General features: G+C 35.9%; 1 long non-coding RNA gene across 1 annotated transcript; it reads left to right on the plus strand.

Annotated features, from left to right (window-relative positions):
- The first annotated feature begins 454 nt into the window (after nt 1–454).
- Nucleotides 455–1,433, plus strand: LOC102959811. The gene is made up of 3 exons (XR_443768.2): nt 455–569; nt 1,098–1,195; nt 1,383–1,433. It is a non-coding gene; the product is annotated as an uncharacterized LOC102959811 (long non-coding RNA).
- Nucleotides 1,434–10,920: the final 9,487 nt, after the last annotated feature.

Consider the following 10,920-nt stretch of genomic DNA (forward strand, 5'->3'; position numbering starts at 1 on the left):
CACGAAAATAAAGACACAAATTTAAAGCTATGACATCAAAAAGTAAGTTACATGTACAAGGCTTATTTTTAAGATCACATATTATTTTAAAAGAAAAATAAATTCAACTCTATGATAATTTCACTTTTAATTGAAGAAATGTTTTGGTTTCGATTCTTCATCCAACCAAATGTATTGAACACATCCCAGGGGATTTAGTGGTAAACAAAACCAATTTATTCACTCCTCTTAAGCAGTCTATAATCAGATGCAACCCACAGACCACAACAAGCAAACAAAAAATCTTACATAAATCATATGAAGAAAATAAAACTAGTTGGTGAAGTAGAGAATGGTAGAGTGGACCCACAGTGGGGGGACGGGGACAAAGTCTAAATTATGACGTCAGAGAAATTCTAACTGCAGAGGGAATATTTGTGCTAAAGACCTGAGTGTCCAAGGAAACAGCCACGGAATCAGGTGCTAGAGCATTTGGGGGTGGAGAAACAGCACTCTCAGGTGGAAACAAGCCTGGAGTGTTCTAAGGATGAAAAATAAGGCAGTGTGTTTAAAGAACAAAGACTGGACATGTGAGTAGAAGGAAAAGTGTCAGTGAATTAGGCAACAGCCAAACATAGAGATCCTATATGTTGTGGTTGAGAGATTAGATTTTATTCTAAGGGAATTAAAGGGCAGTTGGAGGGTTTGAAGCAGGAGATTGTCATAATCTTATTTGAGATTTTAAAAATAGCTGTTGTATGGAAAATGGATTGAAAAAGAGACGAATTTCACCCATAAATTTTAAAAGAATAATGAGGATAACAAAATTTCCCGGTACTGGTATATTGAAATACCTGATTCATGATATGATCAACACTTGATTTATTCATCTCTCTGACCCTTTAAAAGTTATTCAGTGGGGATAATCTTTTCCTCCCATGGATGCAAATTTAGTCAAATCCCATGAATTACCTGCTTTATCTTGGTCAACAGACATTTCTCCAGTTGCAATACAATTTAGCGGTTATTCAAGTGCTTTAATCTCCACTTAAAATCAGAACTTTTCAACCGCCTTCAAGCTAATATTTATAATAGACACTGTCTGCCTTTTTGGATAGAGGTGAGGTCAGCATCTATACTCTCTCCCTGCTCTACTGTTCTACCCTTCCTAACCAATGACATGGACCTTGGCTAAGGCTGATGAAAGCATGGGAAGGTAGGTACTTGCAAAGCTGTATTGGTGGGGTGGGGGGGTGGGGGGGTGGGGTGGGAGGGCTGCTGAGAAAAAGTAAAGAATGGAAAAGCAATTCTTTATTTTCATCATTTTCCTTGGGTGTTGGCTTTATGCTCTGTGGACTTGGTGGATGTTCAAAGCTGATACTTTCTCTTTTGGGGTTTCTTAGGTTGTTTGCAGTTCAGGGACTCTTCTGTCAATTCCTGGACCTGGACACAGGTATCTCTATTCCAATCCTGGGTAACTGTGACTCTTTTCTAAGCCCACCTCCAGCACCAAATATTTCTGACAATGTAAGTCACTCTCAAAGATGTCATTTTCATCCTGCTCCTCAGGAACCTAAATTTCCTGGGTCTGCCCCTAGGTATCTCCCAAATTTCAGACCAGTCTATTTGTGTCCCCTCTATAGGTTTTAGAGGGGTGAATAAGTGGGGAGGCCAGGGGACCAGTAAAGCAACAACTTGGCCCAAATAATTTCAAGTCTTCTTGACTTCCCTACAGTCTGACTCTTTTACTGTATCCCTGATATGGCTTAAGGGTCCAAGGATGTGGACCATTCCCTTTTGTAAACTCTGCATATGGCCATCTATCCCACATTACATTGGAGTCTGATGTTTATTATTATTGACATCTCATTTAAGATAAAGCAGAAATTATAGTTGTTTTACATACCTGACCTTTTCTAAGAACTTTACTTGTAATAACATTTAATTTGATTGTCATGAACACTTTTCTGTCCACTAGTTCATCAAGAAGCCTGAATTTGTTTATAGTTTGTTAAGGATGCAGCTTTGGAAAAAAGGCAAGTTATTTGTTCTAATCAAGTGTGCATCCTAGCAGAGAAAACAGTCTTTGAGAAGATGAAAAAGTAAGCAAAATAACTTAATATGATGATAAGGGCCCTGATGGAAATAAAGAGTATGCTTGTGATAGAGAGCAGTGGCCCACAGATGAGAAGGGGCTGGTGGGAAAGATAGTTAGCAATGGGATGGCCAAAGATAGCTTCTTTTAGCAGGTCAAATAGAAGACTTTAAAGATGAGGAGATGAAAGTCCTGAGAGAAGAAGAAAAATAGTTTTCTAGGCCCAATGGAACTGGAAGTACCGAGGCCTTAAGATGGAAAAGTATCGAAGAGATCAAGGAACTAGAGGGCCAGTGTGACCAGACCACAAACAGAAAGAAGGAAACTAATTCAGGATGAGACTGAATACTAGAAACCTCTGCCAGTACAAATTATTTGGAAAGTATGTAACATTCCTTTATGAAATCGAGATTGACAGGGTGTCTCCTCTGATATTCACATTAATACATATAAAATACGTTAATTTCAATAGGAGAGCTAATTAGTGTCTAGCTTGATTTGTCAATGATCATTTAAACTAAGGCTTGAAAGACATAGATCCCCTTTCAGGGATATGATTCAATTCTTTGCTGAACAAAGAAACTCCAAAACCCTCAGGGTGTAGAACTGTTTCTCTAATGCAGTGTACTGAAGAAAGACAGCCCACTGTGCTCAGAGTGAATTTAGCTGCCAAAACTCTGCAACAAAAAAACTTTGCAATTTGCTGAAGCAAATATTCTACTATGAAAATTTCAAATGGAAAAACTGCATAGCTCACGGTCTAAGGCAGTTGAAAAACAGGCTTCTAAAAACTGTGCACATTTAATCAAACAAATAGTCATATATAATCCTTACAAAATAAAATCTATCTGGGGGAAGGAGATTTTTAAAGACAATGCCTCAAACTAAGAAAGATCCTGATGCATATTAGGTTTCACTATAAAACTGAATCCCAGCTTAAGTTTGCAAATATTTTGGAACTGAGCCCAGAACAAGTTCCACATGAGCCCCAAGGTAGAGCTTCGCACATCTCTTTAAATTTCTCTCTGACTAGAGGAATTGCTCTTCTGGGCCAAATTTCTGGACAAGAGGTAAGCATCTTGAGCATCAATGCACCTCTTTTTTATTCAGGCAAAATTATTCACTTCCTTACTCTCAGCTCCCTTGACATTTTGTAAGTATCTGTTACTTTCCTTCTCCTATTGCAAGTTGACCTTGTGTCTGTCTCTCATCTCCCCTTCCCTACCTTTTCAATCTCCACTGATGAGGTTATGCGCTCAACAGATTCTTAGGCTTTTTGTATTTGAAACTCAGTGTGAAGGTTAAATTTATGTGTCAACTTGGCTAGGCTATGGTGTCCAGATGTTTGGTCAACTGCCAGTCTTGATGTTGCTGTGAAAGTAACTTGTTTTGATGTGATTAATATTTAAATCAGTAGACTTTCAGTAAAAGAGATTACCCACCACAATGTGGGTGAGCCTCATCCAATCAGTTGAAGGCCTAAGACAAAAGAATGAGATCCTTCAAACAGGAAGAAAGTTGACGTCCAGATTATCTTCAGACTTGAGCTAAAATATAAACTCTTCCCTAGGTCCCCAACCTGCCATAATGCTGCAAAAATTTCAGATTTGCTAGCTCCCACAATTGCATGAGATAATTTCTTAAAATCTCTCATCTACTTCCCCGCCCTCTGTATGTGTCTTATTGGTTCTGTTTCTCTGGAGAAATCCAATACATTCAGTAAATTTTGAACGAATGAACAAGTCAGTAATTCAGTCATCAATCTAATAAATATGGTCAATGTGAATTGAAGAACAGTTAACAAAGGAGGAGACTTCATATAAACTTTTGCATCCAGACTTCTCCAAAATCCATTTGCAATTTCAGATTTCTCCAACTCAAAAATTACAGAAAGCTATTATGTGCTGGGCCTAAAATTTTAACAGTGATTTTGGTGCTTTGTTTTTAACTGAGCTCCATGGAGCCCCAGATGCTTTTTTGATATTTAGGTTAGGGAAAGGTGGGTGGATTTAGGACAGTTGGGTCTCACCATTAGAGGAATTAAGTCAAGGGACAGGTCTCAGAAGGGTCTGTGCAATGAACTAGTTGGGAAAAAGCAGTAACAAATAGCACAATTCTCTGACAGCCTGCAGGTTTAACTTTTACACATTTTCTCTACCTTTATAAAGGTTTTAATAACTTTCCTGTCAACATATTTTCCGTTAAAACTGTTGATATGTGGCATTTCTGGGAAAGGTGCTCAGGAGAACAGCAAATCAGATCTGCTTTTATCTGCCACTCAGACTGTGTGACTGGGATAAACTTTTGTTGTATGAATCTATGTTTTCTGTATTTCCACTTCCCCCACCCATATAGCATCTTAGCACCTACTGAGTACGTAGGAGTAGGCAGTAGTCATGGTGGAAGGCTCAATATCTCTAGGTAGGATTCTGAACTGAACCGAGTTCAGACCTGTGTGAAGTAAGACTATGACTAATGATATCCCTGGGAAAGAAAAGATTCCTTTAATACTCTTCAACTAGAAAATCAATAATGTCCAGATATACTTATTTTTATTTTAGAAAATTATAAGATTCATTTAAAATCATCCTAATTGGAAGAAAACATAGTTCAAAGTGATAATCTATTCAAATGCACAGTTATTCCCTAATTTACCTGAATTGAATTTAGCAACCAGCACATTGTTAACCCTTTAATTATACATATGTTTTAAGTTCAATTTGCAAACTAATATAAGGATGAATGCATTCCAGTGTAGATTGAAAGAAAATTTTATGTAGGTTAAACATATTTTTGTCATGTATTTTATGAAAACAGCATACACATTTTAATTTTTATATTCAAATATTTTGGTGGAAATGTCCAATTCATGATAGAATTATTTATTAACTTATTTTCTGGGTGATTTTTTAAAAATAAAAGTACAATTTTTTAAAATAAAAGTTAGGAATCCAAAACTATTGTTTACAATAATAATGATGATAATTTTAAAAATCTTTCATGTCTTAATTTTCTTAAATATTTACTTTTATTCCAGTTGTCTTTTATTTCCTCATTTCTTAATTTCTCTTCAATATTTACAATGGTAGAAATCTATGCTCTGTGGGGAGCCTGGGTGGCTCAATTGATTAGGCGTCCAACCTCGGCTCAGGTCATGATCTCGCGATCCATGGTTGGAACCCCACGTCGGGCTCTGTGCTGTCAGATCAGAGCCTAGAGCCTGGTTCAGATTCTATGTCTCCCTCTCTCTCTGCCCTTCCCCCCTCATGCTCTGTCTCTGTCTCTCAAAAATAAATAAATGTTAAAAAATTAAAAAAGAAAAAGAAATCTATGCTCTGTAAACATTTAAACAATGAATTCAGTAAATAGGTGTTATAAAATTCCTAACCTCAAATGCCCTCGCCACCTGCTCTCTAACAAATATTGACAGACTGATATGTTTTCATCAGTAACACTAATCCATGTACACACACACACACACACACACACACACTTTAAGCATTTTGTTACTGTTTTACAAAGATGGAATCATACTTTCCTTTTCTTACTTACAGTTTATCAGGTCAATAGACATAGAGCTACCACTTTTTTTTTGTAATAGCTTCAAAATATTATGCAGTATCTTTACATGGCCTATTGATTTCTGTCTTGGTAAATTTTTTTTTTAGTTTTTTGAAATGTTTATTTTTGAGAGAGAGAGAACATGAACGTGGGAGGAGCACAGAGAGAGGGAGGGAGAGACCCAAATTGGCTCCAGGCTCTCAGCTGTCATTACAGGGTCCCAGGCAAGGCTTGAACCCAAGAACCATGAGATCATGACCTGAGCCAAAGTCAGACGCTTAACCAACTGAGCCACACAGGCACCCCTCTGTCTTGGTAAATATTGACAGACATTCAAATTTTTGCCTGTATCTTTTCAGCAAGCCAATGCTGCAATATATTTCTATATATCTATTTATATCTTAATACATATACATGTATACATGCATATATATTTTGTTTTTCAAAATGAGGTGTAAAATAAATATCGATACAGACATTGATCAAAAATGGTTTATATCCCTGACAATTTTTTATTTATTTATTTTTAATTTTTTTTAATGTTTGTTTATTTTTGAGAGAGAGAGAGAAAGGCAGAATGTGGGCAGGGGCGGGGCAGAGAGAGGGAGACACAAAATCTGAAGTAGGCTCCAGGCTCTGAGCTGTCAGCACAGAGCCCAACATGGGGCTCAAACTCACAAACTGAGAGCTGAAATCAAGAGTCAGACACTTAACCGACTGAGCTACCCAGTCGCCCCTTTATATGCATTTTAAATATGTATTCTATTACTTGCTATAAAACATTTTATGGGAGTTGTTTCCCATACCAAAATACAATGAAATAAAATAATAAAATTAGTCCTATATAGTTAATTGTGTCTACTTCCTCTAAATTGCTGTTTTTTCCACATCAGGTCATCCACCAGAACTATATAAAATTTCCTCTAATACTTTTAGTGCTTAGTATTTTAAATTTAAATCTTTATCCAATGAATGTAAAATACTTGATTTTAAATTTTTTTAATTTGAGGGCACGTCAGTGGCTCAGTCAGTTAAGCATCTAATTCTTGATTTCAGCTTAGGTCATGAGCTCACAATTTGTGAATTCAAGCCTGGCACTGGGCTCTGCCCTGACAGTGCAGAGCCTGCTTGGGATTCTCTCTCTCTCCCTCTGTCTCTTCCCCACTCTTTCTTTTTCTCTCAAACATTAAAATTATAAAATTTTAACATTTTTGTATTTATTATGAATACTACACAGAAAAAGTACTAAATTGATTTAAAATTTTTAAAAATTATCATCTATCTTGACCCTAAAACTAAATCCAACTTAAAGTTATGATGGTATATGACAAATTAGAATACTCCATACTTGAAAATAACATTTATCATATGATTTACTAGCACGGAGTAAGTACGTTTGGATGGTAATGTACTCCTTATGCATGCAGAAGTCTGAATTATTGGTAGCTAAGCTACAAATAAAGTAGAGTATTACATTTAAAGCTGTTTTGGAAATCAGAGCAAATTGAAATGAAAATAGATACAATCTTCCCATCATTCAGCGTTAAGGAAAATACCACCTATTATCAGCTTTTTCTTTCTATAGCTGCGTTACATAGCAGGAAACACTCAATCTTTTGAATTATCCTTTTTTTAAGAGAGGCTTATCAACTCCTCCCTATCACAAATATGTCTGAATTCTATGTTTTCCCACGATTTCTTATTTATGCATTATTTTTTCTGTATTTTTGTCTTTTTTAGGAGCTTAAGATGGTTCAGGTTGCTTCACTCTCTGCTATCTCTGTGCCAACCTCAGGTATTATTCAACTTTTATAGGAAGAAAAATGTGAAAACAACTAGGTTCATTACATCACCCCCACTTTCTTGTTTAATGAAGAGAAAACTGTGAAAGTTAAGAAAATGATAGCTATTGTATAATTTTGAAGTGAAAAAAAAGATTTTCTAAATATGATATCCTGAAGCCATAAATAAAAAACAGTAAGAAATTTAAATACATAAAAAATAAGAACATATGTTTAAGACACATATATAGAGAAGTCAAAAATAAATGATAGCTCTAAAATACTGTCTGCAATACATATGAGGAGAAGGAATAAACTACTTTAATATAAGTCTTTACACATAAATTTTAAAAGAAAAATCTAAAATACACAGTACAGGACACAAATATGAATTTTACAGATAGATGAGAGTAAATGAACAATACTTTGTTCAGCCCTATGAAAATAAAATGAATAATCAACTTTTCAGACATCATAGAAAAAAAAATTTTTTTTACATTATTGTTGTGAGTGTAATAGTGAGATTAGTGAAAATTCTAAATAGCACCTTGGAAATACCTATAAAAATTTTAAATGTGCAAAAAATTTTGGCTGAGCAATTTTAATTTGAGAAATTTAGGAGTGCCTGGGTGGCTCCAATGATTGGGCATCCAACTCTTGATTTTGGCTCAGGTCATGATCTCACAGTGTGTGAGATCAAGCCCCACGTTGGGCTCTGCACTAATGATATGGAACCTGCTTAGGATTCTCCCTCTCCCTTTTCTCTCTGTCCCTCCCCTACGCACACACTCTCTCTCAAAATAAATAAACTTAAAAAAAATATTTAGCCTACAAGTTAACAACACAAATATGCAAAAATACAGCTACAAGTAATGTCTATTACAAATTTATTGTAAACACTTAAATCTAGAAGCAAACTAATTGTCTTTGTCAGGTTAAATAATGGTTCACTGAGGTCTTTAAAGGAAACTAATAATTAGGTTTCCCACCCTCTCCCTCACCTTATTCCTGAACAGAATGATATTTGAGTGTAGTATGTTATCATTAACCTCAGTGCAGGGTGAATTAGGGCATATACCTCAATTTGGGAGTGAAATATTTCAATCCAATAGTGCATGCCAGCATGAGACAGACACAATTAGTCAATCATTGGATAACCGGTCTCAGGCAGACACTGCCATGAGGGCTTAACAGATGACCCAGGAAGGCTTAGAACATGAAGGAGAAGCTAACTCATGGTGTCTGGGAGTCTGGTGAGGTTTTTACTCTGTTGCTCTTCTGGACAGAACTGAGCAGGGATGGGAAGAAGGCAAAGGGAGAAAGACTGGAAAGGAGTCAGATGCTTTTAGGGAAAATCTCTCCTCAAAATCCAAATTGTGGAAATGGTATCACCCTAAATATTAAGCTTTTTCCTTTTTTTTAAAGCTGTACTTCATGATAGTAAATATAATATTTTTAATTAATTTTTTAGAGAGAGAGAGTAGGGGAGGAGCAGAGAGAGAATCCCAATCCAGTTTGGTTTTCTCAGCATGGAGCCCGACTTGGGTCTTGATCTCACAAATCTGAGTGACCATGACCTGAGCCAAAATCAAGAGTTAGAAACTTAATCAACTGAGCCACCCAGGCACACTATAATTTATTAAAACATTTTAAAAAATACTTAATAGATTTGCCTGTTTTTGTGCCATTAAAAAATTGAAGGGCGCCTGGGTGGCTCGGCTGGTTAGGTGTCCAACTCTTGATTTTGGCTCAAGTCATGATCTCACAGTTCGTGGGACTGAGCTCCATATAGGATTCTGTGTTGACAGCATGAAGCCTGCTTGGGGTTGATTCATTCTCTCTCTCTCTCTCTCTCTCTCTCTCTCAATAAATTAATAAACATTTAAAAATAAAACAAGAAATGTAAAATTTTATGCATATGATGAGTTTATTTATGTGTATCACAACCAGAAAGACACATGCACAAATTCAACAGAGGTTGTTTGTAGGGAGAGAAATATGTAGGAGATTAATATGATTAAGAAGAAACAGCCTATGGTTAAGTGGGAGAAACATCAAGGAGGAATAAAATAATAAAAGTAAAAATAAAGGTCAAAACTTAAAGGAAATGGAGGATATGGTATAATAGCATTGAAACAGGTAAGTGAAAATTAGTATTTTCACTTGAGTTTTTCTCCTTTTCTATTCTTTACCCTCTGTCCTGGACAAATTCAGGGCAAAAAAACAAATGGCTTTTTTTTTTTTTTTTACTACAGTCCATTTTCCACAAATCCTAATAAAATTTGAATTGAATCATATTTAGATTTAATAGACAAAGGCTCTTTAGAGCACAATAACTATTGGATTCTTATTTTTTTAAGTTTATTTATTTATTTTGAGAGATGAGTGGAAGGCGGGGGAGAGGGAGAGAAAATGAATGAGCAGGGGAGGGGCAGAGAGAGAATCGCAAGCACGCTCAGAGCTATCAGTGCAGAACCCAATATGGGGCTCCAGCCCAAGAGTTGTGAGATCACAACCTCAGCTGAAACCAAGAGTTGGTCACTCAACTAACCAAGCCACCCAGCCACCCCTATTAGATTCTTAAATATTGGGCAAATGTTTAGGAATATTTGTGACCAAGACCAAGATCTAATCATTTTCCCATATGCTTAAATAGTAGCTACGTTTAGTGGTTATGGCTTCATATTTTTCATATAACCATGTAATTGTTTTAATCCTTAGTCTGCCATGTAGTTAACCTAAAATATTATGTGTGTACTATGATAACACAAAGGATCAAATTGTTAAGTCTCACTCACAAGGCTCAGAGTCCTGACCCAATCATACAGTTTTACTAATAGTTTTGATGATATAAATCATCTCAATATACAGGCCAATAGCAGAGATCCAGGATAATGTATACACCTACATACTTTACATAGTAGAGTTGTCAGGAAGATAAAACATCTGCACCTTCTATTCTGTTACACAACTTATGGTACATTTTGCGGACAGCTGCCCCATGAATACACAGTTCTATATTTTTTTACCATGACCTATTACAGACAACCTTGTCCAACCTGCTAAAAGCATCCCATAGGTAGGGATTCTAGCAAGTATTATTCATTTGTTTGCCAAAAGTTCCATCCTTAAAATGTACAAAAGATTAGACTGTATCAATTTCTCTTCCCAGGAGTTCTACCAAAACTGAGTAGACTGAGAAAGAGATGAAGACAGAGACAGAGACAGAGCCAAATAGACATGAGAGACAGAGAGAACTACGGCTTGACTATTTACATGCCAGATCCTTAGATGGATCCCATAAAAGACTCCTTTGCAGAAAGACATATATGCAAATATCAACCACTCAGGAAAAGGTATACACAAATGACTAATTTGAGATATTAAGAACAGAATATTATACATTTGTTACCCAAATTGGTTGGAGACTTCCTTTTTAATTATCAGTATCTTAAAATACATACATTTGCTAATTTGTAAATTTACGTAATCTTTTACCATATT

The sequence above is a fragment of the Panthera tigris genome, chromosome B1, assembly GCF_018350195.1.
Source record: "Panthera tigris isolate Pti1 chromosome B1, P.tigris_Pti1_mat1.1, whole genome shotgun sequence".
NCBI classification, from domain to species: domain Eukaryota; kingdom Metazoa; phylum Chordata; class Mammalia; order Carnivora; family Felidae; genus Panthera; species Panthera tigris.